Genomic DNA, 12,854 nt, shown 5'->3' on the forward strand with positions numbered 1-12,854 from the left:
GCTTTGCAATTTTAAGAGTGCTGCATCCCTCTGCAAGCTATCTCACTATTTTTGACTTTTCTGAGCCTGTCAAGTCCTTCTTTTGACCCATTTTGCCAAAGGAAAGGAAGTTGCCTAATAATTATGCACACCTAATATAGGGTGTTGATGTCATTAGACCACACCCCTTCTCATTACAGAGATGCACATCACCTAATATGCTTAATTGGTAGTAGGCTTTCGAGCCTATACAGCTTGGAGTAAGACAACATGCATAAAGAGGATTATGTGGTCAAAATACTCATTTGCCTAATAATTCTGCACGCAGTGTACAATTATACAATTACTATTATTGCGGAATTTGTCCCAAAAACTATAAGTTTTCCATCAAAAATAAAGCCTTCACGCAGCTCCATAGAAACAAAAATTTAAAAAATGTGTCTTGGGACACGGTAATAAAAAAAAAATTCTTTATTTTCATAAACGGGGTTTTCTTGCGCCTCAGAGAATAAAGTTATCAAGTTATTTATGGCGCAAAGTAAATGTTGCAAAATTTACAAACTCAGCGGTGGTATTGCTGTTTTTTTTTTTCTATCCGTAAAAAGGGTTACTAAAACATGAATGAGTTGTTGTGTATCCCAAAATGGCGCTATTAAAAACATCAACTTGTTCCGCAAAAAAGGCCCTTATATGGCTATGTTAATGGAAAAATAAAAAAAGTTATAGCTCTTTGAATAAAATAATTAAAAAGTGAAAAAATTGCTTGATCACTAAGGCCAAAACAGGCTGGTCACTAAGGGGTGTTTACGTGCAACAAGAAGGCAGTTCTTCAACCAGTTTCAAGTTTGGTAGGATAGAGGAGAGGGACTCCTAGATGCTGTCTAAATATGCACCGGATTTATGTGTGCAATGATAAATGTGATAAATGTATGTGTGGCAGCCATAAATGTGATAAATGTATGTGTGGCAGTGATAAATGTGATGAATTTATGTGTGGCAGTGATAAATGTGGTGCAGCGGCAAACACTTTTGTCTAGCTCTATAGCAAATATTGGTTGATTTACTTTGAGATAGAATTTTACACCCAAAATGTCACATCTTAGGTTACAATACCATTCTCGAAGCCACTCCTTCCTGATAAGAACCGCACCTTTTTGGGAGTCGTACAAATTTAGAGAAACTCTAGTTGTATGAAATTTCTTCAATTTGAAATACTTTAGTATTCACAATGTTCACAGAAAAAAAAACTTTTAGGCAGGACTATGACAATAAAAATTAAATGTAAAATGTTCTCTTTCTGTAGCAGTGATTACAGAGAAATACACAACTGCTTCCTCACCCTTCTGTCTCTAGACAGGAACTCCCTCCCTTGGCAAGAAGCAGGCCAGCCCATTCCTACCAAGAGGGGAGGACAGGCTGGTTAACCCCGTTCCTGCCAACCATATCCCAAACTGGAAGATACGGAAAATAACATACAATTACAACTCAAAAAGTATACAAAGCTATATACAGCAATTGCAGATACCACCAGGTCTGGGGTACTGCATAAGCTCTATTGTTCTATTAGTAGGCCTAGATAAACATGTAATAGACAGACAAGGACCACAAAATGAATATAACTTTCAAGTAAGCAGTTTATGATGACACCAATTATCAGTGTACAAGCTGTGCACAGTCATGTGTATAGGTAGCCTGGGAGGGAATTATAGGTAGCCTGAAATGGTCTCCACCTCACCTTCCGACATGCATTTTACTATTGGGGGTCATTTATTATTGGTAGTACGGCACTTTTGGGCGTAACTTTGTCGCAGATTAGGTCGCAAAGGGGTTTTGTGCCAAATCTGTGACTTTTCCCCACTCATGACACTTTTCTGAGGTGGCGGAAAAAGGGGGCATGTTGTGGGCAGGGAAGAGGACAAGGGTTCTGGCGTAGTTTAAATCATGTCACACAGCCGGGAGCATAACTTTAACTCATCCGGCACCAGCGCCGGGAGATTAAGATTGGCGTCTAAATCACTGGCCCCTATGCGTCTCCTTTTGAAGTGTTTCCTCCCAGAGGAAACACATGGCGAAATGGGTTAGTGTTTCATACAAAAACTTGTACGAAACTTGTCAGGTAGTGTTTTATATGTGCTTATGACTCTTTCAATGTTTCTATTCAGATAATCTGGTGGCCCTTGTCTGCAGATAGATATTGTACTTTTATTAATAACATAATTTTAAAGGATATCCCCATTTCAGTCATTTATGGCATATTCACAGGGTATGCCATAAATATGTAATACATGCAGCTCCTACCTTTGAGGCTTCTACTTATGCCAAGGGCAGGGGTCCCCAGTCCTCGGTCTTATGAGACAATCACTGGCCATATCCAGTGCAAGAATGAATGGAGAGGTGGATGCTCATATCTCTATTCAGTTCTGTGGGATTTTCAGAAACAGCTAAGCATGTTTGTGCAGCATGCCCCCGAGGAGCTATGCAGAGGATGGGAGTGGTAATGGCCCTGCTGAGGTGTGTCCCAGTCTACTCCCTCAGGCCATTGCTCCCTGGGGATGGGTGCAGTGGAAAGGTGGTTTGAAGAATTAGGCCATAAGTAACAGTGTTCTGTCTTCATACACGTTCACACAGTGTGCAGTCTGACATTCAGTATAAACCATTCCTGTCTTCCAAATAAGAGGGCTGTTCTCTGTAGTCTAACTTGTTTATTGGCAAAACAGGAGTATTTGATGTGATCAATCAATTACATAGTAACATAGTACATAAGGCCGAAAAAAGACATTTGTCCATCCAGTTCGGCCTGTTATCCTGCAAGTTGATCCAGAGGAAGGCAAAAAAAAAAACTGTGAGGTAGAAGCCAATTTTCCCCACTTTAGGGGAATAAAAGATTCCTTCCCGACTCCAATCAGGCAATCAGAATAACTTCCTGGATCAACGACCCCTCTCTAGTAGCTATAGCTTGTAATATTATTACGCTCCAGAAATACATCCAGGCCCCTCTTGAATTCCTTTATTGTACTCACCATCACCACCTCCTCAGGCAGAGAGTTCCATAGTCTCACTGCTCTTACCGTAAAGAATCCTTTTCTATGTTTGTGTACAAACCTTCTTTCCTCCAGACGCAGAGGATGTCCCCTCGTCACAGTCACAGTTCTGGGGATAAATAGATGATGGGATAGATCTCTGTACTGACCCCTGATATATTTATACATATTAATTAGATCTCCCCTCAGTCGTCTTTTTTCTAAAGTAAATAACCCTAATTTTGATAATCTTTCAGGGTACTGTAGTTGCGCTATTCCAGTTATTACTTTGGACCCTCTCCAGCTCTGCTATGTCTGCCTTGTTTACAGGAGCCCAGAACTGTACACAGTACTCCATGTGTGGTCTGACTAGCGATTTGTAAAGCGGTAGGATTATGTTCTTATCACGGGCATCTATGCCCCTTTTGATGCAACCCATTATCTTATTGGCCTTGGCAGCAGCTGCCAGACATTGGTTTTTGCCGCTTAGTTTGCTGTTTATTAAAATTCCTAGATCCTTTTCCATGTCAGTGTTACCGAGTATTTTATCATTTAGTATGTACGGGTGACTTGCATTATTCCTTCCCATGTGCATAACTTTACATTTGTCAGTGTTAAACCTCATCTGCCACTTATCTGCCCAAGCCTCCAATCTATCCAGATCCCTCTGTAGTAGTATACTGTCCTCTTCAGTGTAAATTACTTTACACAGTTTAGTGTCATCTGCGAAAATTGATACTTTACTATGCAAGCCTTCTACAAGATCATTAATAAATACACTGCTCAAAAAAATAAAGGGAACACTTAAACAACACAATGTAACTCCAAGTCAATCACACTTCTGTGAAATCAAACGGTCCACTTAGGAAGCAACACTGAGTGACAATCAATTTCACATGCTTTTGTGCAAATGGGATAGACAACAGGTGGAAATTATAGGCAATTAGCAAGACACCCCCAATAAAGGAGTGGTTCTGCAGGTGGTGACCTGACCACTTCTCAGTTCCTATACTTCCTGGCTGATGTTTTGGTCACTTTTAAATGCTGCCGTTGCTTTCACTCTAGTGGTAGCATGAGACGGAGTCTACAACCCACACAAGTGGCTCAGGTAGTGCAGCTTATCCAAGATGGCACATCAATGCGAGCTGTGGCAAGAAGGTTTGCTGTGTCTGTCAGCGTAGTGTCCAGAGCATGGAGGCGCTACCAGGAGACAGGCCAGTACATCAAGAGACGTGGAGGAGGCCGTAGGAGGGCAACAACCCAGCAGCAGGACCGCTACCTCCGCCTTTGTGCAAGGAGGAACAGGAGGAGCACTGCCAGAGCCCTGCAAAATGACCTCCAGCAGGCCACAAATGTGCATGTGTCTGCTCAAATGGTCAGAAACAGACTCCATGAGGGTGATATGAGGGCCCGACGTCCACAGGTGGGGGTTGTGCTTACAGCCCAACACCGTGCAGGACGTTTGGCATTTGCCAGAAAACACCAAGATTGGCAAATTCGCCACTGGCGCCCTGTGCTCTTCACAGATGAAAGCAGGTTCACACTGAGCACATGTGACAGACATGACAGAGTCTGGAGACGCCGTGGAGAACGTTCTGCTGCCTGCAACATCCTCCAGCATGACCGGTTTGGCATTAGGTCAGTAATGGTGTGGGATGGCATTTCTTTGGAGGGCCGCACAGCCCTCCATGTGCTCGCCAGAGGTAGCCTGACTGCCATTAGGTACCGAGATGAGATCCTCAGACCCCTTGTGAGACCATATGCTGGTGCGGTTGGCCCTGGGTTCCTCCTAATGCAAGACAATGCTAGACCTCATAAGGCTGGAGTGTGTCAGCAGTTCCTGCAAGATGAAGGCATTGATGCTATGGACTGGCCCGCCCGTTCCCCAGACCTGAATCCAATTGAGCACATCTGGGACATCACGTCTCGCTCTATCCACCAATGTCACGTTGCACCACAGACTGTCCAGGAGTTGGCAGATGCTTTAGTCCAGGTCTGGGAGGAGATCCCTCAGGAGACCGTCCGCCACCTCATCAGGAGCATGCACAGGCGTTGTAGGGAGGTGATACAGGCACGTGGAGGCCACACACACTACTGAGCCTCATTTTGACTTGTTTTAAGGACATTACATCAAAGTTGGATCAGCCTGTAGTGTGTTTTTCCACTTTAATTTTGAGGGTGACTCCAAATCCAGACCTCCATGGGTTAAAAAATTTGATTTCCATTTTTTTTTTTTTTGTGTGATTTTGTTGTCAGCACATTCAACTATGTAAAGAACAAAGTATTTCAGAAGAATATTTAATTAATTCAGATCTAGGATGTGTTATTTATGTGTTCCCTTTATTTTTTTGAGCAGTGTATATTGAAGAGAATAGGGCCCAATACTGACCCCTGAGGTACCCCACTAGTGACAGTGACCCAATCTGAGTAAGTACCGTTAATAACCACCCTCTGTTTTATATCATTGAGCCAGTTACTTACCCACATACAGACGTTTTCTCCCAGTCCGAGCATTCTCATTTTATATACTAACCTTTTATGTGGTACAGTGTCAAATGCTTTGGAGAAGTCCAGATATACGACATCCATTGATTCGCCGCTGTCAAGTCTAGAACTTACCTCCTCATAGAAACTGATTAAATTAGTTTGGCATGACCGATCCCTCACGAAGCCATGCTGATATGGCGTTATTTGCTTATTTCCCTTGAGATGCTCTAAGATAGCATCTCTCAGAAAACCTTCAAACAGTTTACCCACAACAGATGTTAAACTTAACGGCCTATAGTTTCCAGGCTCTGTTGTTGGACCCTTTTTGAATATTGGCACCACATTCGCCATGCGCCAATCCTGTGGGACATTCCCTGTCAGTATAGAGTCTGCAAATATCAGAAATAAGGGTCTGGCTATGACATTACTTAATTCCCTTAGGATACGGGGGAGTATGCCATCCGGTCCTGGCGATTTGTCTATTTTAATCTTTTTACATTCTGCATGTCATCTGACAGTTTATTTTCCTCAGTGAATACATTGGAGAATTTTTTTTTAACAGCTTTGCTTTCTCCTCGTCGCTCTCTGCGACTCCCCCCTCATTACTCTTTAAAGGGCCGACACCTTCAGATTTATACTTTGATTGGTAAAACTATAAGAATACAAGAACTTGTATAAGTATAATGCATAACATGTATCATCAGAAAGCATAGAACAGCATGTATTATAACATTACATTAACACTGGGCATATGTCCAAAATAGCTGCCTATACATGGATTGCATGTCTAGCATCTAGCAGTTACAACCTCTTTCCCTAAGTAATACTTATACCTAGCGAAACAGCACTGTATACATAATGTCCCTGAAACAAAGGTAGATGTCTTACCATATATGCTTGTATAAGGATTGTGGGGTTTGAAAAGGAAATATGCAGGAGACAGCACTGCTGATGTCCTGTAACATGAAGACTGGAGACTGGGCTTCTCTTTCCCAGGATGTATTACACTCCCATAATGCTTTACACCTCCCAAATACAATAATCTTTATTAGCAGAAAAACAAAGTGTAGTACATTTTTAACACCGCTAGATGGTGCTATTACCACATTAATCACTACAGAACTAGTAAACCCTGGCTGATGTGAAATAGAATTAAATTCAAACCCTGCTGGGCAGAAAAAACAGTATAATAGTCTCTCTTTACTTGCAAAATAAAACTTGTGGCACATCCTGCAGTATTAAGCACAAAATGCAGTTTCTGGTACCAGATAACAAGGTATGGTGGCTGGTTAGTTGGCAATTTGATATTACTAGCAGGCCATTGTGGGTATAGGTGTCCATTGAGTGATAAAGGCTTGATGTTAGTGAGGCCTGGTGGTTATTCTAGGTGATGGGTGTCTGACTTGTTTTCCCTCACCGGTAGCAGGATCTGTAAAGCTGAATCTTTCTGTAGCTTTTAGGAAAGCTGTATCTTGACTCAGGCAATCTTCCTGGAGTAAGGATCTCACAGGAGAATCCTATCTGGCTCATGGAGTAGGAGCTCACGCATATGATTCTTTTCTCCGCACTGGTTAGCCCTGTTCCTGCTAACCATTGTCAACCATAAAACTTCTGCTGGAATACACGGCAGGAACAAAAACATAATATAATCATATAAAACATGTAATGCCAAGAGAAAAAAAAGTCTAGTTATATTGGATATGGCCAGACAGAGAAGTTTGAATATTTGAAAATAAAATACAAGACTGCCCAAACCAGCTGCTTTGTACTTACAGGATAGCTACAAATTGAAAGTCTATATATTATTACACTCTGGGGGAGATTTATCATTTCCTTTGCACCAGAAAAGTGGTGTTAAAAAGTAGCATCTGCAACTGTTTAACTGAGACTTTTTTTAAAATTGTCACATCTGCCACTATTCACCCTCCTCGCCACTTTTCTAAAAAGAGGTGTGACAAGGGTGGTTAAGGGGGCATGGCAAGCTGCTCTGACAAATTTATATTCATTTATGCCAGTTTTTTCGGAAGAAAATGAAATAAGGAATCTACAGCAGCTCTGAGCTGTCGTAGATTTCTGGTTAGGCACATGGACTGCAGGAGAATTTATGATGAGGCGTGTGCCTTATCATAAATTAGGCACAACCTCTGGCAGTGCAAGGTATATCAAGACAGGTGCAGAAAGCGCCAGTATTGATAACTCTCTACCTATAAGTATGAGCAAACTCACACTTCCATAACTCTATGCAGTCCAATTTCACAAGGTGCTGGAAAGACTTGTCTCCAAGATAAGACGTAGACAAATTGTGAACTCTGCACCAGAATAAAAATTAAATTCTTTATTGTAAATTCATAAAAATAGTGGAATAGCGGAATTTGCCATTTTTCTACTTACCGTATATATTATAAAACACAACTTAATGCATAGCCAGCGGTATTATAAGTAAAACGTGTCTATTCTAGGTTATTGTACTGCATGCTTTATTCAGATCTAGGTGGCAGAAGATGTCAAGAACACAGTCCATGAAACCACTATACACAGAGTAGTTGTAATGACATGACTCTACGAACAACATGAACGTTTGCAGCTGTATCAAATTGCTTTAGCTGAATTTTGCAGTAAGGATATTGATCATAAAGGTCTCAGCTGGTTCTACCATCTGCTTTTCATCTACTAAAAAGTACAGTCGACTATAAAACATGATGTGCTGTTCTGGAGCCATTTGCTGAAATTGTTAATATTTAGCGAAGCCAAAGTATTGGCACAGTCAATCAGCCGGCCTTCCCACCAACCATTTTATTGTCCTCAAGGAGGAGACAGCAGACTGAGAGCAGTATAAAAAGTATAAAACTAAATCAGAGGATAACAAAACAGTATCATATAAAAACTAAGCTTTATTGGCTCTAACAAATACATATCTTGTGATTTCTACCTTGCCCAATTTACTCCGCCACATATAATGTAGTGTATTACACAGAGCGAAACCTAAAGTTCCTGGGTCCTGATGCAAAATCTGTAATAACTACTATGTATAATACTGAGACATTGGCCGATCACCCTCTCTCCCACTTCCCAATAGCATCAGGGCCTAAATGTGGCTGCAATGTCTGCACCACCTGTAGTTACACCTCCTAAAAGTAAATGAATTATTATCTCTATATTTTATTCCATTTACGAATATTTATATATGATTGTAAAGTGTGATTGCGTTGTGATATGTTATGTTTAGTAGGATATCTCCATATTCCCTTCCTGCATGACTAGAGGCCCTTGACACATTTACTTTCCTATAGGACCTAGCTTGACTCATTTAAAGAACCACACAATACACTTATGTAGTGTTCATATTATGCTTCTAAAGTGGTCTTCAATTGTGTATCTGCCTCTACAATGAAGCAAAAAAAAAGCTTTGCAGAGGTATCTAACATTAAAATGGTTGTCTGAGCATTTTGCATTTTAAAAGCTCCTAATGGTTTAAAATAATAAAACAAATGAATGCTCAAGTTACTGATTCCCTGTAGCATATTTTCCAATGCTTCATGCCCCCCTGCAGTCTCTGCATCCTACTCCCTCTCAATGCATCGAACATTTTCCTTTTTCCAATCACAGGCCACAGTGGTTACCTGCCACATCTAATGATTGGGAGGTCATGTATTTCCACCAACACCAGGATGCAGGAACCAGAGGGGGATTGTGAAGCATCAGAAGGGGAACAGTGAGGGATCGGTAAGGTTAACTGACTTATGTCATTATTTTACACCATAGGTGCATATTTATAAAAATGTAAATGGCAGGTATTTAACATTATACATGGAGTGATGAACAAACAAGCTGGCATCCCACGTAAGGACATACAGTAAGAATGTCAATGTGATGAAGACTCTTACCTGGATGAGATGTCAAACTGCCAAGAACAAATATTAGGAACTTACCCATGATCCAGCATGCAGCTATCCAAAAATATTCTTATGCCAACCAGCCAAGCCCAGTGAGCTTGGACACCGAGCCAATCAGGTTCCTAGTTTATCATCCAATCCCAGATATAAGCGGTAGATTTAGGTCTGGCATTTATAGCTTTTTACTGCCTGTGATTCACTGAATCCTGGCTCCAGTGTGAGCTCTATGTTCAGTCAGCATTGCTTTCAAGTTAGACCTTACTGTGAATTGACTTTGGCTTATTTCTACATTAACCTCTTGTCTACTGATTTGGCTTCCACTGACTCTCCTGGCTTTGATTCTGGTTTGAACTTCTCTCCTACTACTATATGGACTTCACATATACCAGTCATCTTTACCAGGTTATAATAGTGTCTCCCAGTATTCAGATACCTGGAGGACTTGTATAAAAGCCGGACAGTCCCATGAACAATGATACAAGGCATGTATCAACATTAGCAGGCAACATGAATGCAAGAAAATTGGGACTCACCAATATATGACAGGAACCATATAATGATGGTATATACACTGCCTACATGGTTTATAGGTTGACTCCATATATGTTATGACGGGTATTATCTTGTCAATTTTCTTACATGAGCATTTATTTGCTACATAATTCTTCTAGTGTATGGCCAGGGTTATCCTCTGTGCACTGAGGGATTCAGCCTCGTGCTGCTCTTCTGTATGTTTCAGATTGTGGAAATTGTATTATGTTTATTTAATAAAGTAATATTTTGTATATTATTTTGAACCATATCTTTCCTTTTGCTATGTTAATGTGTATGGCTACCTTAACTGATTTAAGGCTGTATTAAGGCTGTATTACCTTGGCAGATTTTCTGCCAGATTATGTCTGACTGTTCATAATAACACTACGGCAGTAATACTGCCGCCTGTATGATCGCTAGGTCTAATACAGGCTTAACTCTCTCTGAATTGTTTCATAGATCTATCTCTGAACTCCAGCCCTGACAATTACTATCCCTAAAGATATCCCTTGTAAAAACCCTCATCAGCAATACTAACCCTAAAACAAACAACCAGTGGGCAATAAGACCCAGACACAAGAAAAGCAAACTGAGCAAAGCTGAGCTAGAATCAAGGCAAGACAGTTTGAAGCAAGGAGAAACATATCAAACTAAGATACTGCACAGACTGGACTGGATTGAACTAAAAAACAAATCTACACTGACAAGAGGCCGCCTAGTCAAAAAACAAGATACTAGAAATATACAAGGATGCTGACTTTAAACACACAGAACTTACACTTTAACCAGCAACCCACTGCAGAAGCCAAATATACTGTATTTACAGTGGTGCTTGGAGGTTTGTGAACCTTCAGAATGTTTTATATTTCTGCATGTGTTTGACTTAAAATCAGAGTCCTAAAAGTGGATAAAAATAACCAAATCTAACAACGGAGAAAAAATATTAGATTGGTCATTTATTTACTGAAGAAAATGTGTGGCAAAAGTATGTGAAATTAGATAATTTTTTTTTAATGTGATGACAATCAGATGTGAGTGGGCCACCTGTTTTATTTAAAGAACAGGGATCTATCAAGTCTGATCGTCACAACTAGGGATGAGCGAACCCGAACTGTATAGTTCGGGTTCGTACCGAATTTTGGGGTGTCCGTGACACGGACCCGAACACGAACATTTTCGTAAAAGTCCGGGTTCGGGTTCGGTGTTCGGCGCTTTCTTGGCGCTTTTTGAAAGGCTGCAAAGCAGCCAATCAACAAGCGTCATACTACTTGCCCCAAGAGGCCATCACAGCCTTGCCTACTATTGGCATGGCTGTGATTGGCCAGTGCAGCATGTGACCCAACCTCTATATAAGCTTGGGTCACGTAGCGCTGCACGTCACTCTGCTGATTCAAGCATAGGGAGAGGTTGCTGCTGCGACGTTAGGGCGAGATTAGGCAGTGATTAACTCCTCCAAAAGACTTCATTCTGTGATCGATCTCCAGCTGTGGATCATTGAAGTGTTAATATCGACTTGCTCACTTTTTTTAGGCTGCCCAGAGCGTTTTTAGATCACTTTTTTCTGGGGTGATCGGTGGCCATTTTGTAGCTTGTGGTGCGCCAGCACAAGCTACCACCAAGTGCTTTTAACCATCAATAGTGTGGTTATTTTTTGCTATATCCTACATCAGCTGCAGGCTGAGCCTGTGTCACCGAAGTGCATTTAACCATCAACAGTCTGGTTATTTTTTGGCCATATACTACATCAGCTGCAGGCTGAGCCTGTGTCACCGAAGTGCATTTAACCATCAACAGTGTGGTTATTTTTTGGCCATATACTACATCAGGTGCAGGCTGAGCCTGTGTCACCCAAGTGCATTTAACCATCAACAGTGTGGTTAATTTTTGGCCATATACTACATCAGGTGCAGACTGAGCCTGTGTCACCCAAGTGCATTTAACCATCAATAGTGTGGTTATTTTTTGGCCATATACTACATCAGGGGCAAGTTGAGCCTGTCACCCAGCGCCTAAAAAATAGACCTGACATTTCTATTCAACCAAATCTGTACTGTTTTAGCTGGTCAAGTTATTTGTAGTGACCGTAAAAGCACAGTTTTTGTTCTGGGTTGAAAAACTATTCCCAAATTTGACATTCTCAAAATAAGTAGTTTATGCTATATCAGGCCTACTTGAAATCTATCCCAAAAAGGATATCTTAGATTCAAGGTGCTGATAGTGTCATTCAGAAAAACTTAACACACACGCTACCGTGCAGATACAAGTCTAATTCTGTGATTAAATGTATACCTGTCACACAGCGCCAAAAAAAATAGGCCTCACATTTCTATTCAACCAAATCTGTACTGTTTGAGCTGGTCAAGTTATTTGTAGTGACCGTAAAAGCACAGTTTTTGTTCTGGGGTGAAAAACTATTCCCAAATTTGACATTCTCAAAATAAGTAGTTTATGCTATATGAGGCCTACTTGAAATCTATCCCAAAAAGGATATCTTAGATTCAAGGTGCTGATAGTGTCATTCAGAAAAACTTAACACACACGCTACCGTGCAGATACAAGTCTAATTCTGTGATTAAACGTATACCTGTCACACAGCGCAAAAAAAAAATAGGCCTCACATTTCTATTCAACCAAATCTGTACTGTTTTAGCTGGTCAAGTTATTTGTAGTGACCGTAAAAGCACAGTTTTTGTTCTGGGTTGAAAAACTATTCCCAAATTTGACATTCTCAAAATAAGTAGTTTATGCTATATGAGGCCTACTTGAAATCTATCCCAAAAAGGATATCTTAGATTCAAGGTGCTGATAGTGTCATTCAGAAAAACTTAACACACACGCTACCGTGCAGATACAAGTCTAATTCTGTGATTAAACGTATACCTGTCACACAGCGCAAAAAAAAATAGGTCTCACATTTCTATTTAACCAAATCTGTACTGTT

Source organism: Bufo bufo, chromosome 2, assembly GCF_905171765.1.
Source record: "Bufo bufo chromosome 2, aBufBuf1.1, whole genome shotgun sequence".
Classification (NCBI taxonomy): domain Eukaryota; kingdom Metazoa; phylum Chordata; class Amphibia; order Anura; family Bufonidae; genus Bufo; species Bufo bufo.